Raw genomic sequence first — 21,126 nt, forward strand, 5'->3', positions numbered from 1 at the left:
CAGTTTCTCAAGAAAGATAGGAGAAGTATGTTTGCTTGAGTAACATTTTAAAATTGGGAGCACACATACATGTGCTAGATGTGTTTTAAATCTTGCGCATGTAAATGCGTGCCTGATTTAAAATTCCAGCGTATGTTCGCTTGGGCATCCATATGTGCATGTATGGGCACCAATGTGCTTGTTACCATCTTGATTTGAAAATTGTGCATGCAAAGTATAAATAGTGTGCACAAAATTAATTTTGTGTGAACTATTTGCATTTTACATTCTCAATATGGAAAATGAACTGAAAATAAAAACCAATTTCTTTGGTATTTTTTTCACTTTGTTTTGAAATGACACAAAATGAAGGACATTGTTTTATTGTATTTTCCATGTGGTTTCAAAACAAATGCATATTCCTAGTACATATGAAAAATCTACCTAACTCTAATCACACAGTAAAAGACGTGCACATATATTAGACAACTGAGAGACAGAAAAAATGGGTTGAATTAGTTCAAGCTTGTTGCCTCTGTGCATGCTAATTTCTACTTGCTTTTTAAAAACAATCATTTTCATGACCTGGTCAGGTGAAAGTTTGGCCCGATGTGTATTGTTGGAATGGTGAGTTTGATTATATTGCATAAATGCTCTGATCAGGCAATTTACCTGTCATTTTTAATCAACTCTACAATATGACTGAGGGATTCTAAGGGAAATACTGTAATGTGGTAATAGCCAGGATCTAAGATAAGCAGATAAAGTCTAGAAATGGGGTCATGTGTGATACAGCACATATGAAAACTGTGAATGATTGGGGCAGAGCCATGCAGCTCTTTCCTTGACTTCTTCCGCTCTTCTAGCCCATATTCTGTGCTCCTGTTTCAGGGCTGAATAGGCAGAACAATGGAACAGATCCTAAACTTTGACGTCAAATGAACTTGAGAAGGATATTAGCAAACAGTAGTGGGTTATTTCTTGTTTGCATGCACTTTGCTCATTCCGTGTCAGGGATGTGACATTAGAGGCAGCAGGGCTAGGTACTGAGAACCCGTGAAATTTCCCCCTCCCCTTCCCACGGAGCATGCCTTGTGGTTACTGAGAGCTCTGCACACTATCACTGTAGATCACTCTCTGCACTTCCTGTTTAGAATGGAAGTGCATGGGTACAGGAGGAGGACTGGACACGGGGACAGGGAGCACTGTATTCCTCTCTGAGTCCTTCTAGCCTTTGTTGCTGCAATGTTTGAGCGAGAGGGCTGGAGGAGGAGGGAGATGGATTGATTCTGGTGGGATGGGGGGGCTGCGTGACAGAAGGCTATGGCTGAGTTATGGAGAGATGCGGAGGGCTGCAAGCAGGGTGAAAGAGGGAGGTAAGTGCAGATGGAGACCTGTGGGATCTGGAGAGGGAGGGATGTTGGTGGATGCCGGTAAAGGCCTGCATGGAGGATATGGAGGGTTTGAAGTGGTGATTAATTACTGCTAGAGAGAGATGGAAGGGAGAAGAATGATTGTATGTGCAGAAGAGAGGGAATTTGGTTGACAATAGGAAAACTGTGTACATGGGTGAGAGTGATGGAGATGGACATCTCCATGTACACAGTAAGGGTACAGAGGAAATGTGGTTGACTACATGGAGAAGCAGAGGGGTATTGGAAAAGGGGACTCCTGAAGTCAGCAGCTTTATTTCATGGCATTCACATGGTACATGGAGTTATCCGAGCAAGTTCTTTAGCAACTAATTAGATGGCATGTGAAACCAGAATCTTTTTTTTTCAATTTGAGGTTAAAGGTTACATTTTGATCTAAGAGAATAATTGATATGATGGAATTTTGATTGATATTTTATTTGTAAAAATTGATACACTGGCTTTGAAACAATAACCTGGACACTGAGATTGCTTGATTATAGATTGCTCATTTCTAATTTTTTTATGATGCTGATATCCATTTCAACTGTAGCATGGATTCATAGAGGTCGATATTCAGACACTATCCAGCTGAGCCACACCACTGAATATACTCGGCTATCTTATAGTTAGATGATTAAATTTTTCTGGCTAACTATAGGGCAATCAAATAGCTGTCCTAGACTTATTAGGTTTACTAAGAGTGATAAGGCTGAAAATTCTGTTCGTCATTGATGATTATTCCAGGTAGACAAAGACTCACATCTTGTGACACAAATGTGAAATACTGGAAAAACTCAAGGCGTACATGGCAGAGACAAGTAATCAGTTCTAGTGGAACCGTGTGTGCAGATGAGGGTACATAAACAAAGCAATTCAAGCATACCTCAGGCAGTGGCGTAGCCCCAAGTGGGCCAGGGTGGGAAAAGGCACACCCATTTTGGGCTCAGGCCTACCCAATCAGGGCTACCCAAAACAAAATGAGGCCTGGCTACTGCCGGCTCCATCATCGTGGCAGCGAAGAAGTTCGGCCCAGACGAAGCAAGGCCACCACGCTGCCACAGGAGCTCATCCCCATGGTGGAAAAGAGGAAATCCTGCCCCGCCAGAGCAAAGCTGCCACAGGATCTCATTCCCATGGTGAAGAGGAAGTCTGGCCCTGCCGAAGAGAGGCAGTTATGGGAGCTCATCCCTATGGTGATCAAGATGAAGGCCTGCTGTAGTAAAGCCGTGATGGGAGCCCAGTTTTGTGGCGGTGGAAGAAGAGGTTTGGCAGTGAGGCCTGGTGCATGGATGTGAGAATGAGAGCCTGGGGGTGGGTGTTTGTGTGTGAGAGAATGGGAGCCTGAGTGTGTGAGGGCTTGGGTGTGTGTGTGATAGAATATGTGAGAGCAAGAGCTTGTGTGTGTGTAAGGGAGTCTGTGAGAGAAAGCATGTTACTGAGGTGAGTGTTTATGTGGATGAGGGGGAGAATTGAGTGTGTGTGCATGTGTGTGAGAGTCTATGGGTGAATGAGAGGTATGAGAGTATGTGTGTGTGTGTGTGTGTGTTTGTGTGTGAGTGAACATGAGAGTGCATTAGTGCAGCGGTTCTCAATCGGTGTGTCGCGACACCCTAGGGTGTCGCCAAGCACCGGCTGCTGTGTCGCGTCCTCGGGGTCTCTCCCGCTGCTCTTTCTTCCCTGCTGCCGTTGCTGCTGGGCTATCAACACGTTCAAGCCCAGTGGGAATGGCAGCAGTGCTAAAAAAAAGCTGTGGCACTTGTGGCTGGGCCTTTTCTTCTTCCCGCACCTGCTCCCCCACCCCCCGTGACCCGGAACAGGAAGTGAAACGCGGTGCGCGGGAAGGAGAAAGAACCGTGCCGCGTGATAAAGTAGCAGTGGCGACTGCAGCATTGGCCCCTGAGCAATTGAAGCAGATGGTAATCGGGAAAGGAGAGAGCAGCATGAGCCTCCTGCGGCCGATGGGATTCTTCTTTCTTGGCTTGCGGGGGCTGGAGGAGGAGGCTGCTGCAGCTACCATTTGTGCTCGGGGAGGGGCGGGGAAGAGGAAGTGAGTGAGAGAAAGAAGCAGCCAGCCTGCGTGTGATTGAGAGCATGTGTGTGAGTGAGAGAAACTGGTTAGAGAGCTGTTGTGTGTGTGTATATGTGAGAGACAATGAAAGTGACTGCTCAAGGAGATGACTGATGTGTATGTGAGAGTGTGAGACATTAGTCAGGGAGGTGACTGATGTGTGTGTGAGAGAGAGAAAAAGCATTGAAGGGAGAAATTTGGGTATGTGAGAAAGCATGGGCGTAAGAAGCCTGCTGTTGGAGGGGGGGGGGATGTGTGTGAAAGAAAGCATGGGAGTGAGAAGCCTGATTATGTGAGAGAGCATTGGAGTGGGAAATCTGTGTGTGTGTGCATGCATGAGAGAGAGATACTGGTTGGTAAGGTGACGGTGTGTGTGTGAGAGAAAGAGACTGGTGTGTGTGAATATAAAAGAAAGAATGTGATTCAGGGAATGAGAAGCCTGTGCACGTGGAGAGCAAGCATGGAAATGAGAGAGAGACTGGTGTGTGTGTGTAACAGAGAAAGTGATTATGGAAATGAGAAGCCTGTGCATGTGAAGAGAGTGAGCATGGGAGTGAGAACCTGGGTGTGTGTGAGACACAGCATGGGAGGGAGAAGCCTGATTATGTGAGAGAGAGAGAGCGTGGGAGTGGGAAGCCTGTGTGTGTGTGCATGCATGAGAGCGAGAGACTGGTTGGTAAGGTGACGGTGTGTATGAGAGAAAGAGACTGGTGTGTGTGAATATGAGAGAAAGAATGTGATTCAGGAAATGAGAAGCCTGTGCAGTGGAGAGCGAGCCTGGAAATGAGAGAGAGACTGGTGTGTGTGTGTATGTATGTGTGTGTAACAGAGAGAAAGTGATTATGGGAATGAGAAGCCTGTGCATGTGAAGAGAGTGAGGATGGGAGTGAGAACCTGGGTGTGTGTGAGACACAGTATGGGAGGGAGAAGCCTGTATATCTGAAAGAACATGGGAGTGGGAAGCCTGTGTGTGTGTATGCATGAGAGAGATCAGGTGACTGGTGTGTGTGTGTGAGAAAGAAAGTGATTATGGGAATGAGAAACCTGTGCATGTGAAGAGTGAGCATGGGAGTGAGAAACCTGGGTGTGTGTGAGACACAGCATGGGAGTGAGAAGCCTGTATATCTGAAAGAACATGGGAGTGGGAAGCCTGTGTGTGTGTATGCATGAGAGAGATCAGGTGACTGGTGTGTGTTTGTGTGTGTGTGTGTGTGTGTGTGTGTGTGAGAGAAAGAAAGTGATTATGGGAATGAGAAGCCTGTGCATGTGGAGAGAACAAGCATGGGAGTGAGAGACTGGTGAGTGTGTGTGAGACAGAGAAAGTGATTATGAGAGTGAGAAGCCCGTATATGTAAGTAGAACACGGGAGAGGGAAGCCTGTGTGTGTGTATGGCATGAGAGAAACTGTCCAGGAAGGTGACTGGTGTGTGAGTCAAAGACTGGGAGATGATTGGTGTGTGAGAGACAGAAACTGGTCATGGGGGCATGACTGGTATGGTGTGTGTGTGTGAGAGACATGGGCATTAAGGAAGAGGACCATGAGTATAGAGCTTAGCCTCTACTGCTGCTTCTGCTGTGTGCTACGGCCTACATGGAAGAGGAGTAGGAGAGCTGCTGGAGGGGGGTAAGTAAAGGTGGCTTTTTAAGTTTATTTTTCTTGATTGACTGCCATTTTAATTATTTAATATTATGTGATGTGTCTGCTTTTTTGAAATATTTTATTGGTGTTTGGAGAATTTTTAATAGTTTTTATGAGTTTTTAATTGTTGGATGTTATTCTGTTCATAGCTGTTTAGAAACATTTATTCTGCTTATTAGTATAGTTTTACAATTATTTCTGTGTGGGGATCTATAGCTGCTTGCTAGTTCTGTTTTCCTAATAAGAGGTGTATTGGTTTTTAGGGCCTGATTTAATATTTGTAGTGTTGCCTTTTCATAGATAGGGTTGCTCCTGTTTGAGTGTATTCCATAATACAGGTGTAACTGTGTGCGGATTAGTTTATGTGCATTACTACAGATCCTGGGAGTATGTTAGGTCGGTTCTGTGTCTGTTACCGAGATGAGATATTTTACTAGCATGTAAGAGTTTTATCAGTCTTATTTGTTGTTTTTTCTCAAGAGGACATGCATTGGTGGTAAACTGCTGTCTTTTCATAAGTAGGGCTATTGAGCAGGAAGTAGAAGGAGTTTGAGTTGCTGTTACTGAGATGACACCAGAACCAGAATATCTTTTTTGTAGGGTGAGTTGTATGGGGAATGTCATAATTCTGCTTTACATCCATTATTGTGGGTCAGGGGGGTTCCCGTGGATGCAAACTGTACTTTTACATCTAGCCCCGTGACGATCATGAGTCAGTGTGTCACGCATGTGAGAACCATCTGTCAGGTGTGTCCCGACAGAAAAAAGGTTGAGAACCACTGCATTAGTGTATGTGTATCTAAGAAACTTTGTGTGCATGCTGCTACCAGTGGGGTAGATTTTCAAATAGCGCGAATTGGCCTACTTTTGCTGGCGCATCAGGCGCAAGCAAAAGTAAGCTGGATTTTAGTAGATACGCGCGGAGCCGCGCGTATCTGCTAAAAACCTGGATCGGCGCACGCAAGGCTATTGATTTTGTATAGCCGGCGCGCGCCGAGCCGCGCAGCCTACCCCCGTTCCCTCGGAGGCCACTCCGAAATCGGAGCGGCCTCGGAGGGAATCCTCTAATGCCCTCCCCTCACCTTCCCCTCCCTTCCTCTACCTAACCCACCCGCCCGGCCCTGTCTAAACCCCATCCTTACCTTTGTCAGGGGATTTACGCCTCCCGGAGAGAGAAGTAAATCCCCGCGCGCCAGCGGGCCGCTAGCGCGCCGGGACGCGACCTGGGGGGCGGGTCCGGAGGGCGCGGCCACGCCCCCGGACCGCCCCGGGCCGTAGCCACACCCCCGAGCCCTCCCCCGGAACGCTCCCGACACGCCCCGAAAACGCCGCTGCGCTCGGTCCCCGACACGCCCCCCCTCCGACACGCCCCTGACACGCCCCCGACACGCCCCCCTCCGAAAACCCCGGGACTTACGCGAGTCCCGGGGCTCTGCGTGCGCCGGTAGGCCTATGTAAAATAGGTTCACCGGCGCGCAGGGCCCTGCTCGCCTAAATCCGCCCAGTTTTGGGCGGATTTAGGCGAGCAGGGCTCTGAAAATCCGCCCCAGTGTGTGCATGTCCCCTTTCTCACCCTGCTAATCTACAACAATCTCAGGGTGCCTAGAAATCAAATGTTCCCAGGTATGCGTATGAGTAGCTCTGTACATCAGATATGAAGAATCACTTCAGAAACAACACATCACTCCTTTCCACAGCTCTTAAGATTCATTCTCTACACTACCCCTCTTAGAATAGCTTGACCTGACATCTCTAAACTGCACAATACAGCATGCTATCTATCTAATAGAAATTGGTGGAAAGGGAATGGGGAAAAGGTTAGGGGTGTGCTTTTGTTTGAAATGATGTAGACAATATCAATGACATTGTCCATATCGTTATATGTAGTTTTTAAATGAAACAAAATGACCCATGGAATTTCAAGTTTTTTCCTTTTTAGTTTATAGTGTGCACTAAACTGAAATAGTATGCACTAGATCAAAACACTGCGCACAACTTAAATAGCATGCACTCATTCAAATAGTGCAGCCTGGGTGTGTTTATGCCACTCAGCCTTTCTTCCATACCGATATTACAATGTTGAGTTCTCTTTGCCACACCTCCTTACCAGTTCTGGGGGGGCTGTTTTGTAGCTCCTTATGGTTCTTTGGAGACTCCAAGCCACTCCCTGTCCTGCTTGGCCCCTTTATCAGTGCCGCTGCTTTGTTCATTCTTCATGCTGCCTTAGGACACTAATGCCACATTGGGTGCCAGTTAAGCCTCTTCAAATGCCATCAAGGGTTCATGGCACTGTTGCTATGCCCTCTTTTCCAGCCTTGGGGTGTTCTTCACACTTGTTCTGCTTCTTTGCTCCTCTCACATGGGCCGATACAGTAAAAATCACGCCCGCTCTCCCGGCGCGCACACAGGAAACTCTCCTGTGTGCGCGATACAGTAAATACATTTATTTAAATTAGGCCCGGTGGTAAAAAGAGGTGCTAGGGACACTAGCGCGCCCCTAGCACCTCTTTTCGGACAGGAGCGGCGGCTGTCAGCGGGTTTGACAGGCGACACTCAATTTTGCCGGCGTCGGTTCTCGAGCCTGCTGACAGCCACGGGTTCGGAAACCGGACGCTGGCAAAATTGAGCGTCCGGTTTTCAACCTGCGAGCTGAGGGCCTATTTCAATTTTTTTTTTTTTTTTAACTTTTTTAAACTTTCGGGACCTCTGACTTAATATCACCATGATATTAAGTCAGAGGTCCCGAAAGTTTTTTTTTTTTACTTTTTTAAACTTTCGGGACCTCTGACTTAATATCACCATGATATTAAGTCAGAGGACGCGCTATTACCCCTTACTGAATAAGGGGTAAAGCTAGCGCGTCGAAAACGCGCATCCAAATGCCGGCTAACAGTGCGCTCCATCAGAGCGCACTGTACTGTATCGGCCTGACAGTGACTTGGGGAAATTCTGCCAATGCCCCTTTACAGAGTTGTGGGCTATTCGTGCCACTTTTTGAGCCACTATCCAGTCTCTTCAGTCTTTCTAGGTAACTTGCAGTTCTTTTCCCCTTCTACTGATTTCTTCCCACAAGTTTTAAGACCATTGATTTGAAAACCCCAATATAGGCTGGAAATTACCATTGATTTTCATGACAAACAAAAATGAATCAAGCTGAAAAACTTTTTCTTTTTGTTTGTTTGTGAAACTAAAGAAATGATTTAGGGTCCCCGTGAAGAAAATTTTCCAAATGAAATGAATGTTTTCCCTGCTGCATGCCCCTAAATTCTGACCACAATTAGGGTCACGGGTCCTGCCGGGGGAAATCTCCTGCAGGTCACTGGTCTTGTGCGTCCCTGCCACAAGTGGTCGCAGGCCAGCTGCTCTGAGTAAGGGTGCAGGGAGTCTCTTGCGAGAGACTGTCTTCCTGTGAGTGGCAGCAGCCAGCACCCAGAAATGGCCCTAACTTGGTTGTCAGAGCCGATGGCATAAGCTAGAGAGCATCTGGACCTCAGGAAAGGAGCTGGAAGAAGAGAAGGTAGTTCCAGGGCTGCCTTGGAGGAGATGGGCTGGCATCAGCAGGTGCCTCGGCCAGCCCATTGAGGGGGGGAAACCTGCCAGCCCTAAGTCAGAAACACGTCGTCGGACGTTCTACCGTCAGGAGTGCACTGTAGTGCTGGTGCAGCACCGGCACAATGAACGCTGTGAATGCTGAAGGATCAGGATGCCTGCTGTCCTCTTTGGACAGACAGGCAATGGCTGGCAGGAGCTGAGAACTCCACTGGGTATCGCATCCCCTAAACCTCCATCCCCACTTCCTTGCCCCAGCGCCATCCGCGCCGTGCACGCGCGGCCGTCTCATGTCACGTGGGCGGGAAGGTTCCCATGTATCCTGCACCTAAGCAGTTAAGGGAAATTCGCCTCCCAGTACCTTCCCGCTAAAACTCACACTGAAACCATTTTCAACATGAGCTGCATTCCCCTGAAGCAGGAACAACAAGGCAAACAGTTGTGCTGTTTGAAAGAATGACAGCACTGAGAGGGTGTTAATTGCTTTTTCAGCCCAGCTGCTTTGATAGGAGAGTTGCATGAAAGGGCTTGCAGTACATAACATTTGTAAAGTTACAGGGAGGGCGATTTTGATGCTGTTTGCTGAGCAGGCAGGCCTGCTGGTTCTTTGTATGAGTGGGGGGGACCTGCAAGCTCGTTTCTGGAAGGACCTACCCTTTCCTCGCCCCCGAGCTTCCCCTTATAAGTGTGGGTGGCGTGGGCCCCATGGGTCCCACTGAACCCACATATTTTGTACCCTCATTGAAACGAACGGAAAGCACGCCCGTGAAAACGCACGCAATCACCCCACACGCTTCCCCCCTCTCCTGACTTGACGACATCTGCTTTTTTTTTTTATGCAGTGCTTTTACCCACATACAGGGAGAAGGGATGGGGGCCGGGGAGAGAATTTTTAAACCACTATTTTATGGGCGTAAATAGGCATTTACCTGCGTGAATCGTTTTGACTCCTGCCCCTTAGGAGGCAATTTTCAAAGGAGTTATTTATTTATTTATTTATTTATTTATTTAATTAATTAATTAATTAATTAATTAATTAATTAAAGGCTTTTATATACCGGAGTTCATGTACTAGTACATACCACTTCGGTTTAACCAGAACCAAAATTGGAAAATTACATCGAACAACTGGGTATAAATAACAAGAGGGTATGAATTACATCGAACAGGTGGGAATAAATAACAAGAGGGTATAAATAACAGGGGGGTATAAATTGACAAGTGGGTATAAATTAAGAAAGCTAACTTTGAAGGAACTTAGAATTAGAGGTAAAGGAGCGCACAGGCCCAAGTGGTAAAAGTAAATAATAAATACAAATTCTTACAATAAATACAAATGCTTACAGACTAAAGTTTTCAAAATCTAAGTTTACATCTTCAGAATAAGGTTTAAGTCTACAAGAACTAACGGTTACATCTTCAAGGTTTGTAGACTTCAAAGCTGAGGTTACATCTGACTTAAAAGGTATTGGTGTAGCATGCTGTAAATTTAACGATTGGGAATATGAGACCAAGAAACATTACAGGTTGCAGCATAAGACATCTGGTTAACGTGGTTATGAAGTGCTTGAAAGAGACTAGTTCTGGGACGCGGCTCTGAGCGAGAACTTCACGTGAAGGCTTTTGTAAAGAGCCAGGTTTTGAGTTTCTTTTTGAATGTACAGGTTTCAAGACAAATGTCCGTGGGGAGGGCATTCCAATGGAAGGGGCTGGCAGTCGAGAATGCACGTTTCATGAGTGAGGACTTGGCTGAAGGTACGTGTAAGGTGCCTAAGTAACTGGTTCTGATTGGTCTTGATGATGCATGTGGACGAAGTGGACAGCTTAGATCTAGTGACGTTTGGGAATGGATGGTCTTGTGTGTTATAGTTAGCACTTTGAAAATGATTCTGGATCTGATAGGGAGCCAGTGTAAGTTTTTTAGTATGGGTGTTATGTGTTCACCTTTGCTGGTGTTAGTAAGAATCCTGGCCGCGGAGTTCTGCAACATTTGTAGAGGTTTGGTGGTGATGGCAGGGAGTCCTATAAGCAGAGAGTTGCAGTAATCGATTTTAGAAAATAGAATTGTTTGGAGGACTGTTCTAAAGTCCTGAAAATGTAGGAGTTAACACATGTAAATGTAGCATGCTATGGTAGCAATTTCCAAAAGCCCATTTATGCATTTAAAGTGTACTTGCACGTATATAACCAATGGATAATTCAACAGCATATATTGTAGCAATTTTCAAAAGCCCACCTACACGCACGAAGTGCGTTCACACGTGTAAAACCCAGCTTTAAGCATGTAAATCCTATGAAAAATGACACCATAAATATGTGAATTCCTATATTTCTGAAACACTTAACAGAAAAGTATTAGAGAGGGGGGACTAGTGCCCCTGTCCTAAAGAAGCTCAGTCTATTCTCCGCAGCAATTCTAAACATGAAACACAATAAAAACTGCTGGGAAAATCCAAGGCCCTTTCTGAATTACTAAATGAAAGAGGCTTATTTCCTGCATTCAGTCACCCTGTGTAGTCTCTCTCTCTCTCTCTCTCTCCCTCTGCCTTGTTGCCTTGGAGTGATAACTCCCACCCGGTGGCTCCGGTCAGCATGTAAGGAACGCATTAGCGCCCATTCCTCCTGCCACCAAATGACAGGCAGTTAGGCAGTTTTAGCAGCCAAGGCCTCCCTGCTACCCCCTTGCAGCTGAAACAATTATACCATAAAGAGATGTGACAATGGAGATAATCAGCTTCTCAAGGCTGCTCCGAGCCTTTCGCAGTCCAGGGGTGGTGGGACAGAGACACATAAAAGGACCCTGCAGTGTTTCAACACGACTTAGTTAATGGATGTTTACAGCGATGTTGGCAAGTTCAGATCCAGTTGCGTTAAGCTGTGCCATTCTAGCGGCATGCTGGGTGTGAGGCTGCGGATTCAAAAGCAAAGCTTGTGGCTTCAGTTGACATCCACTTTTGTGTCTCTGCAAGCAAGGGGGATGTGCAGGGCCCAACCAGTCTGGAATTAAAGAGAGGCAGCTCGTCCTCTCCTTCCCCTACCCCAGGTTCAGAAAACTGAAAGCTGTACTTATGGAGGGACTGGTACAGAGAAGAAGTAGTATAGAACTGTATTGTCAGCACAAAAATGTAGTCAATATTTCAAGGAAGAGTAAAATCTGGTGCACATAGAGACAGAGTAGATAGATATGCTTGTATATCTGCTGCCTTCATGGGATGGTTTTATGTTATAATAATAAATGTTTGGTGCAATGTTTAATTTATTTGATTTTATCTTAAACACTGCGAAAAGAAAAGCCTTAAAACAATCGTTATAAAAGCTAGTATCCTTAAAGGGGTAATTTGGTCACAGTACACACATAAATTTGACAGTGATTACATGCGTATGTGATATCACTTTTCAAAGGGAAAGATATTGCACCAAAACGAACTGCGCACAATTGTGCCTGCTAATTTGTGCGCAAATTGCTGTGGGGAAAATTCACATGGATGCTTTTGGGAACTACATTTACGGTATTTATCTACTTGATGCAAAATTGTACAGTACGCATAAGTGCAAACTCCTCCCAAGCTCTGTGGGTAAACTGAAGGATCAACAGTCTAAACGCTTGAAAGTTTGCTCGCATATCTGGTGGGCAGTTTTGTGCTGGTAAAGCATTTCCAATATTACCCATTGAAAATTAACCGCTAAAAGACTAGTGCCACTAGAAAAACCTTATGGAGTCTAAAAAATATATACAGACATATACTTTGATAACTGATATACGTCTCTCAGACACAAAACTGGAGGCCAGAGGAATGAGGGGTTTGCATGATTTGCAAAATTGTGCTTTAGATCCTTGAGGGAAGGTTCTTCCACTTTTTGTTTCATATTTGCTACTATAGAGAGAGAGATTTTGGTGCTTATCTGAAGAAGCTCCAGCAAACAGTTGGCATTCATCCCCAGTTAGGATTGGAACACCCGCATTGCTTTTTAGAGGACTGTGCAAAGTGCTCGTGCGTCTTACGGTTTCACAAGGTCACTGTGTCTGGGTCTCCTTACAAAGACTCTGGGACCAGTAGAGCAAGGTAAGCAGTTCTGGTGACCAAACCTGTGCGCGGTGATGGTCTTGGAACAGGAAAAGATCTCAGCAGCAAATCCTCTTGTCTCAATGAAAATACCTATGAGTTTTTTTTTATACCTTTCGCTGCTTTATAATAATTCATATTTTAAAAAAGTGCCACAGGGTAAGTTTCCTTTTGCAAGCCACAGTGGAACAATTAAATTGCTGTGACGTGGCACATGCTGACAATGTACAGTAGTGAGAGACAGGGAACATGTCAGCCAATCTTGTAGTTTGATTGGTAGAAAACGCCTTGGTGCTTTGTAAAATCAGCGCTCTATCTACAGTGATGGCCCTGCCAGCAATCAATCACTCTCAAATACTCCATATAAAGGAAAGGCTGTGGATAAAATACTAACAGTATAGCTCCAGCAATACTTAGGCCCATTTGGCTTTATCTCCTCCAGTCAAGATTTATAGCATGTACAGGTATGTGTGACACATGATCCTCTCTGGATGATTGATTCAGGTCAGCTATCTAGGCTGATTATGTGTTAGATGTGTCAGCTGCCTTTGACTCAATTAATCCTTTGCTGTTGCTGTAAGGGCCTCATGGGGCTACCACAATTTTATTATAGTGCATTTACTCTTTTTGTTTTTGCAGGGTATATCTCATCCTTACTTAAGTATCACCCTGTGAGGGAGACTTTAGGAATCTATCTCAGACTACCTTCAGGGACTAGGCACAGCTCTCTCACCCGTTCTTCCTTAAGATTCAGATGCACAAGGAATTCCGGGGGAAGGGAGGAGCTCCTCACCAGAGTATAAGAACTCAGGGCCTGGAAGGATTGGACAGGCCCTGGGGAGTAGGCAGGAACCCACTCTATACAAGGACCTGCTATGTTTGATGTCTGTGTGCTATCTGAAGTTAAGGTGAGCTGCAGTCTTTGCTTAATTTTGCTTTTCTCTGTAAATAAATTGCACATAAAGGAAACAGCAGACTTTGCCTCCCTATTCCTCCTGGCTGTTTCCCAAGCCACTATCGCTCAAGTTAACCCCCCCCAACAGGATGCTGTAGAGTTCAGCACTATCTCTAATTTTGTTTGATGCATTAAGTCGTGCCAAATGGAGAACTGGTCACGAATCATGGCCTGAATGTTCAGGTAAAAGCCGAGGACACTGATTTGTGTGATGGCAGCATCAGCAGTACTGGTCAAGACTCAGCCAGGTTAGGGTACATGACCGAGAGTTAACCAGTACTGTGGTCCTTCCAAAGCCTAGGAGACTTACTAATAATGTGTGGTTCTGTGCCCTTCTCCCAATCCTTATCATCTGACCTGTGGAACTGGACTGATTGGAGTTGACCATTTCTGAATGAGTTGTTAAGCCTTAAGACTTTACAACATAGGGTTTGTCTGACTGTAAAATCAGTGCCATCTTTAGAGATCAATGCTGCACTGAAGGTCTGCTGAGCAGCTACAGTGCTATGACATTGTTCCTATATTCATCCCACATTCATCCTCTGCTAGCCTCACTCGGACAGCTCTCCAGCTTCCACATTCATCCTCTGCTAGCCTCACTCGGACAGCTCTCCAGCTTCCACATTCATCCTCTGCTAGCCTCACTCGGACAGCTCTCCAGCTTCCACATTCATCCTCTGCTAGCCTCCCTCGGACAGCTCTCCAGCTTCCACATTCATCCTCTGCTAGCCTCACTCGGACAGCTCTCCAGCTTCCACATTCATCCTCTGCTAGCCTCACTCGGACAGCTCTCCAGCTTCCACATTCATCCTCTTCTAGCCTCACTCGGACAGCTCTCCAGCTTCCACATTCATCCTCTGCTAGCCTCACTCGGACAGCTCTCCAGCTTCCACATTCATCCTCTGCTAGCCTCACTCGGACAGCTCTCCAGCTTCCACATTCATCCTCTGCTAGCCTCACTCGGACAGCTCTCCAGCTTCCACATTCATCCTCTGCTAGCCTCACTCGGACAGCTCTCCAGCTTCCACATTCATCCTCTGCTAGCCTCACTAGGACAGCCCTCCAGCTTCCACATTCATCCTCTGCTAGCCTCACTCGGACAGCTCTTCAGCTTCCACATTCATCCTCTGCTAGCCTCACTCGGACAGCTCTCCAGCTTCCACATTCATCCTCTGCTAGCCTCACTCGGACAGCTCTCCAGCTTCCACATTCATCCTCTGCAAGCTTCAATCAAACCACATCAAAATTCTTTTCCTCCTCTAAGATGATGTCTGTTACCATCCCTCCATTCCAAATCAGGTGCAAACACCTTATTAACATCCCCCTCTTGAAAAATAACAAAAACCTATTATGTCTCACCTTCCTCCTCATTAATGCTCAATCCCTATCAAAAAAACACATGCTAATCTCCGACTTATTACAAGAAAATAACCCTGACTTCCTCGCCATAACAGAATCCTGGCTAAAAAACACCGATCAAGTACTTCTGAACCACCTAGTTCACACTAACTATGACACCTTCTCAATTCCTCGTAACTACAAAAGAGGAGGAGGCCTTTTATTTCATATAAAAAAACACCTCTCAATGAAAATGATTCCGCATAACCTCCCAAAACAATATGAAGTAGTTCTTTTCGACTCTCAATTCCTACAAGTTTGCCTTGTATATTGTCCACCCAAACTACTAAACAGCAACATCTCCCCACTCCTGGAATTCCTCATTACAAACATCAACATGAAAAAACCTTCCATCATCCTGGGTGACTTCAACCTTCACTCTGATGCCATCTGTTGTACTTCGGAGTGTGAACCCTTGGTCCAGTGAAGAACGGATGTTCAGACACTGGAAGGCGAGGCCTCGTCAAGACCTTATGTGGAAACAGAAGAGGATCTGGATGCAGGCGCCTCCTGCAGGTCGTGTAGTCCAGATAGCTGGCGCCTCCAGCAGGTCGTGAAGTTCAGGTAGCTGGCGCCTCCAGCAGGTCGTGTAGTTCAGATAGCTGGCGCCTCCAGCAGGTCGTGAAGTTCCGATAGCTGGCGCCTCCAGCGGGTCGTGAATAGGAGCAGGATAGGCACAGTCCAAAACAAGAGAATTTGCAGGAGCACTGCAGCCGGTTCAGAGGTCGGAGCCAGAGAACACCTCAGCCGGTCCAGGGATCGAGAGCCAGAACACCCCTCAGCCGGTCCAGGGGTCGAGAGCCAGAATATCCCTCAGCCGGTCCAGGGATCGAGAGCCAGAATATGCCAATGCCGGTCCAGGAGTCAAGAGCCAGAATACGCCAATGCCAGTCCAGGAGTCAAGAGCCAGGATACGTCAATGCCAGTCCAGGAGTCAATCACAGCAGAGCAGGAAACAGGTACAGGAACCACTGGGAGCCAAGAAGCCAAGGCAAGGTCTGAGGTGCAGACCTTGCCTTAAATACCCTTAGCCGGCAGGAGCTGACAGGAAGGAGCCACTCTATTTCCTGTAGTGGCTCCTTTAAATAATTCTTCAGCCGCGCGCGCAGGGCTCTAGGGGAACCAGCAGGGGGCGGAGTCAGGCGCGCGTTGGAGAGCTGCAGACGCCGTGGCCATGATGAGGCAGAGGCAAGAACGCCGCGGGACCGCGGCAACGAAGGAGGTTACCGGGAGCGGCGTGGTCCACCGCCCCGGTGAGTGGTCAGCCCCGGCGGCGGCTTGCTGCCTTCGGGAAGCATAACACCATCCCCAGTTCCCCAAGCTTCGAAACCCTACTAGACCTGCTCTCTAGTCTAAATTTTACCCCCCAAGTAAACCACCCCACACATAAAGCAGGACACGCCCTTGACCTGATTTTTACTAACAGTTTCTTCACGGACACCTCTATTTTTTACACCCCAGTTCCCTGGTCTGATCACTATCTCCTATCTTGCAAGTCTCAATTGAACTACAACCTCCCTTCTAACGATAATAACAAACAAAAAATCTTCAAATACCGTCCTCCCTTTCAAACTAATCCCCTCCTTCGTGAGCTGGGACATCAACTAGCGAATCTTGATCTATCAAACATAAACAACGCTATTCAATCCTGGTCTCATATCACTGAAAAAACTGCCAATATCGTTAACCCAGAGAAAATCAAACGTCTGAAGAACAAAAAAGAAAATCAAAACCCTTGGTACAACTCCACTCTAAAAAACTTGAAAAATGCTCTCAGGAAAATTGAAAAAGAATGGCAAAAAAACAAGTTCCCCTCAACACTACAGAAGTACCGTACTCAACTAGCTGCATACAAAAAATCTATCCAAAACACAAAACGAGACTACTATGGTAAAAAAATAATAAACTCCACTAATAAATCGAAATCCTTGTTCAACATTGTAAACAACCTCATCACAGATAATGGCATCTCTACTGTCTCTGTCTCCAAAAAAAACCTAAGCCAAGACTTAGCTATCTTTTTCAACGACAAAATCTCCAAAATCATAGACTCCCTCAACTCTACATCAAACTTGCATATGCAAATGCATATCTCAACAAATAACATCTCTCCCTGGTTAGAATTCAGACACATCTCCATTTTGGAAACTGAAAAAATGATTAAAAAAATCAACCCTGCACGACATGATTTAGACTCCATTCCCACTCGAGTTCTTAAGGAAATTGCTCATCCTTTAGCCCCATCAATTGCAGCAATCATCAACAAATCCCTAGAAGAAGGCGAGCTACCTCCCATGCTTAAAATTGCCACTATCACACCTCTTTTAAAGAAAAAATACCTTAACCCTGACGACCTTAACAATTACCGCCCAATTTCTAACCTACCCTTCTTTGCCAAACTGACTGAGAAGGCGGTACTGAAACAACTCAATGATCATTTAGATGACAACAAAATCCTTTACCCCACCCAATTTGGTTTTAGGAAAAACCACAGCACTGAAACCCTCTTACTCAACCTTTCCAATACAATTCTAAGAGGTCTTGACAACAAAAAAGGATATTTACTGATTCTTCTAGACCTCTCCGCAGCCTTCGATACGGTGGACCACAATTTGCTTATTTCTAGTCTGGAAGCCATTGGTCTCGCTGAAAAAACCCTAAGCTGGTTTTCATCCTTCCTGAAAAATAGATTTTTCAGAGTCTCCTACAACAACTCTTCTTCAAATGCCATCCCCCTCAATACAGGTGTACCACAAGGATCAGCACTCTCTCCCATTCTGTTTAACATCTACCTTATTCCGCTATGTCATCTCCTATCCAAACTTGATATTACCTATTACATGTACGCCGATGATATTCAAATTCTCATTCCAATTTCCTCCTCCATTGAAGACTCTATGTCTAGAGCTGCCTCACTCCTTGATTCAATCAGAAACATGTTACTCCAGCTCAAATTATGCTTAAACATGAACAAAACCGAATGCATTCTAATCGCCAGAAATAATGCCAGACCAAAAATTATCCCACCTTTCCAATTCGACAATACCACCATCCAACTCAAAGACAACGTTAAAGACTTGGGCTTCTGGATTGATAGCGATCTAAACTATAAAACTCACATCTCTTCAAAAATAAAAGAAGGATTTCATAAATTACATGTAATCAAACACCTAAAACCTCTGCTTCACCCCCATGATTTCAAAACCGTCCTTCAAACCCTAATCTTCTCTGGTCTGGACTATTGCAATTCTCTCCTAATTGGCTTACCTAAATCATCCCTAAGACCCTTACAACTTCTTCAGAATGCTGCTGCCAGAGTTCTGACGGGTAAAAGAAAATTTGATCATATCACACCCGTATTCAAGCAATTACAATGGCTCACAATTGAACAAAGAATCAAATTTAAGATCCTCTCAACTTTACAGAAAGCAATATACAAAGCAGACTACACCGCACTTGATGACATCATTCATATCCAGTATTCTCCACGCACAACAAGATCAACTAGTAAAATACAGCTAGTGATTCCATCACTCCCTTTTGCTAAACTCTCGTCCACCAGAAACAGAGCCATTTCTATCATCGGCCCAAAACTATGGAACTCTTTACCTCAGTTCCTCGCCTCTCAAGAAAACCCAAAATCTTTTAAGAAAGAACTAAAAGCCTGGCTACTCTGCCAATCTCATTCTGACAGCCTGCTCAACAATCTCAAAACTTAATCCCACAGCTTCCCATATTTTGTCATTTACTCCCCCTCTGTCTAATCATCCAGTTTCCTACAGATATCTAAGACTATCTTATCATTATACTTGATCTCTGTCTACTCAATGTACCTTTCCTTTGGTACACCTTTATCTAGTTTATTTTCAATATGCCTATCCTTTGGGATAGCTTGCCTTGTCCATATGTTTTACATGACTGTTCTCAGATTGTTAAATGCTGTTGTTTTTTTTCAATGTCTTCAATAGTTTTATGTATCAGGTTGTTATAATTGTAAACCGGAGTGAAGGCTACTCTGCTCTACCTCAGTATATAAAAAAAAATGCTAAATAAATAAATAAATAAATATTAAGATATCTAACCGTACTCTCTGCTGAAGTGATAGATAATAGCTCTAAATTACTCTGAATCAGAACGTGAAATGTATACATAATGATATGCTTAAGAGTTATTACCAGAAGATTTGTATTATTTTCCCCTAAAATGAATTATTTCTTTTGAATTCGGTAAGAATGTACCTGAAGTTTTATAGGACTTACAGGCCAAGCCATTTCAAGAGTAAAGCTAGACATGATAGAAGCATTTGGAGATGAGGGACCTTGTAGACCTTGATTCATTGAATCTCAAGTCTCCCAGGATAATTATACCTTAGAAGAATAGATAATGCAGTTCTTGAAAATGTTAAGGTAAAATTAAGAAACCTAGAGGCTGATATTGAGCCCCTATTTGGCTGAGCAAGTTAGCCACTTAAACTTATCCAATTAACTTGGCTAAGATACTCAATGGCATGGCCATGCTTCTGATATATATGGCTATCTTTTAGCTAGCTGGATACATTTTGGCTAACTATAGGTCAGTCAAATAGCTTTCATAGACTTACCCAGCTAATTAAGCCAGATAAGACTGAAAATCAGAACTTATCCGGCTAAGGGCTAGATTCATCAAAATATTGCATGGGATAAGAAGGGCCTGTTTTATGTTAATAGCTTATTTATTGCAATGGTTGTTATCTTAGCACAGGTATTTTTGCAAAGTACATTAACTTTTTGTACTTTGTAGTAATACTACAATTATCGTATGTCTTACCTAAACCATGAGAGAAAGAACAAGAGAGCATATCTATAAGGGGGGGTGTGTAGTAGTTAGCTTTTTATGCTACTACATGAGGCCCACCTAGTAACTCGAGGTGAGGTTTAGGTAGTAGTGTAGGGGTTAGTGGCCACTTTGACATGCAGAGTGAGATGTACGAACAGAACAGTACACTCTTGTGAAGATTTGATGTCCTTCAGAGTGAGGAAACTCACACAACGATGAGATTTGTACAATGTTCTCTCAACCTAGCTGATGTTACCCTGGGTACAAATCTCATCGTTGTGTGAGTTTCCTCACTCTGAAGGTCAACAAATCTTCACAAGAGTGTTCTATTCTGTTCGTACGTCTCACTCTGCATGTCAAAGCGGCCCCTAACCCCTACACAACTACCTTAACCTCACCTCGAGTTACTAGGTGGGCCTCCTATAGTCGCATAAATAGCTGCTTACTATGGAGTCCCCCCCCAAAGGTTCTCTCTCTCTTTCTCTTCATGCAAAAACACAAGTTGGGAAATGACCACCTAAGTTGCTCTGCCCTGGAATATCCCTCTCTCATCCATCTGTTTAGACAGATACACAGCTGACTAAGGGGTGTCTGCTCATCATGGCCAAATATTCAGACAGTGCCACTTAGCTGGCTAAGTTGGAACTTAACTGATAAGTGGTGCTAAATATTGACCACCTGTAGTTCTTATTTGTAAGTGACTGGTGATAATCAGAAAGCTTTTCCCTTTTTTCCAATATAACTGTGGATTTTACAACTTATATTAAGAAATCAGCATTCATTTAGCCTTTGGCCCAGTTACTAACTCTTTAGTCATCCTCTCTGTTATGCTCAGGCTTGTGGACCCTTGGCCAATGAGAGGGTGGTATACCTTTCGTAGGGTTCGTAGGTTCTCTCGTTGGGTGGCGAGGCAGAGCAGGAGACAGGACCGGCTGACCCTTGGCACTGGAGGCTGAGGCTGGCACGAAGACGATGAAGAGACGAGATGAGGCGGTGTGTCTTCACCCCTGGAAGTCTGAGGTCCCCCCAGGAGGAGCCCATAGGGACCCAGACCGCTAGGACTCAGGTAGGGGGCCTGCGGTCGTGGGGCGCCACGGCCGCGGGACACAACACTCTCTTCCCATAGGTCATCCAAATTTTCTTTACTGGTCCAATTTGCTATCATCAATGAAATTCAAGAGCATCCATTATACCTCTTTTCTCGATGTATGCAAAATGGGTGCAAGTGCTGATCCCTGGAAGTT

Source organism: Rhinatrema bivittatum, chromosome 1, assembly GCF_901001135.1.
Source record: "Rhinatrema bivittatum chromosome 1, aRhiBiv1.1, whole genome shotgun sequence".
Lineage (NCBI taxonomy): Eukaryota > Metazoa > Chordata > Amphibia > Gymnophiona > Rhinatrematidae > Rhinatrema > Rhinatrema bivittatum.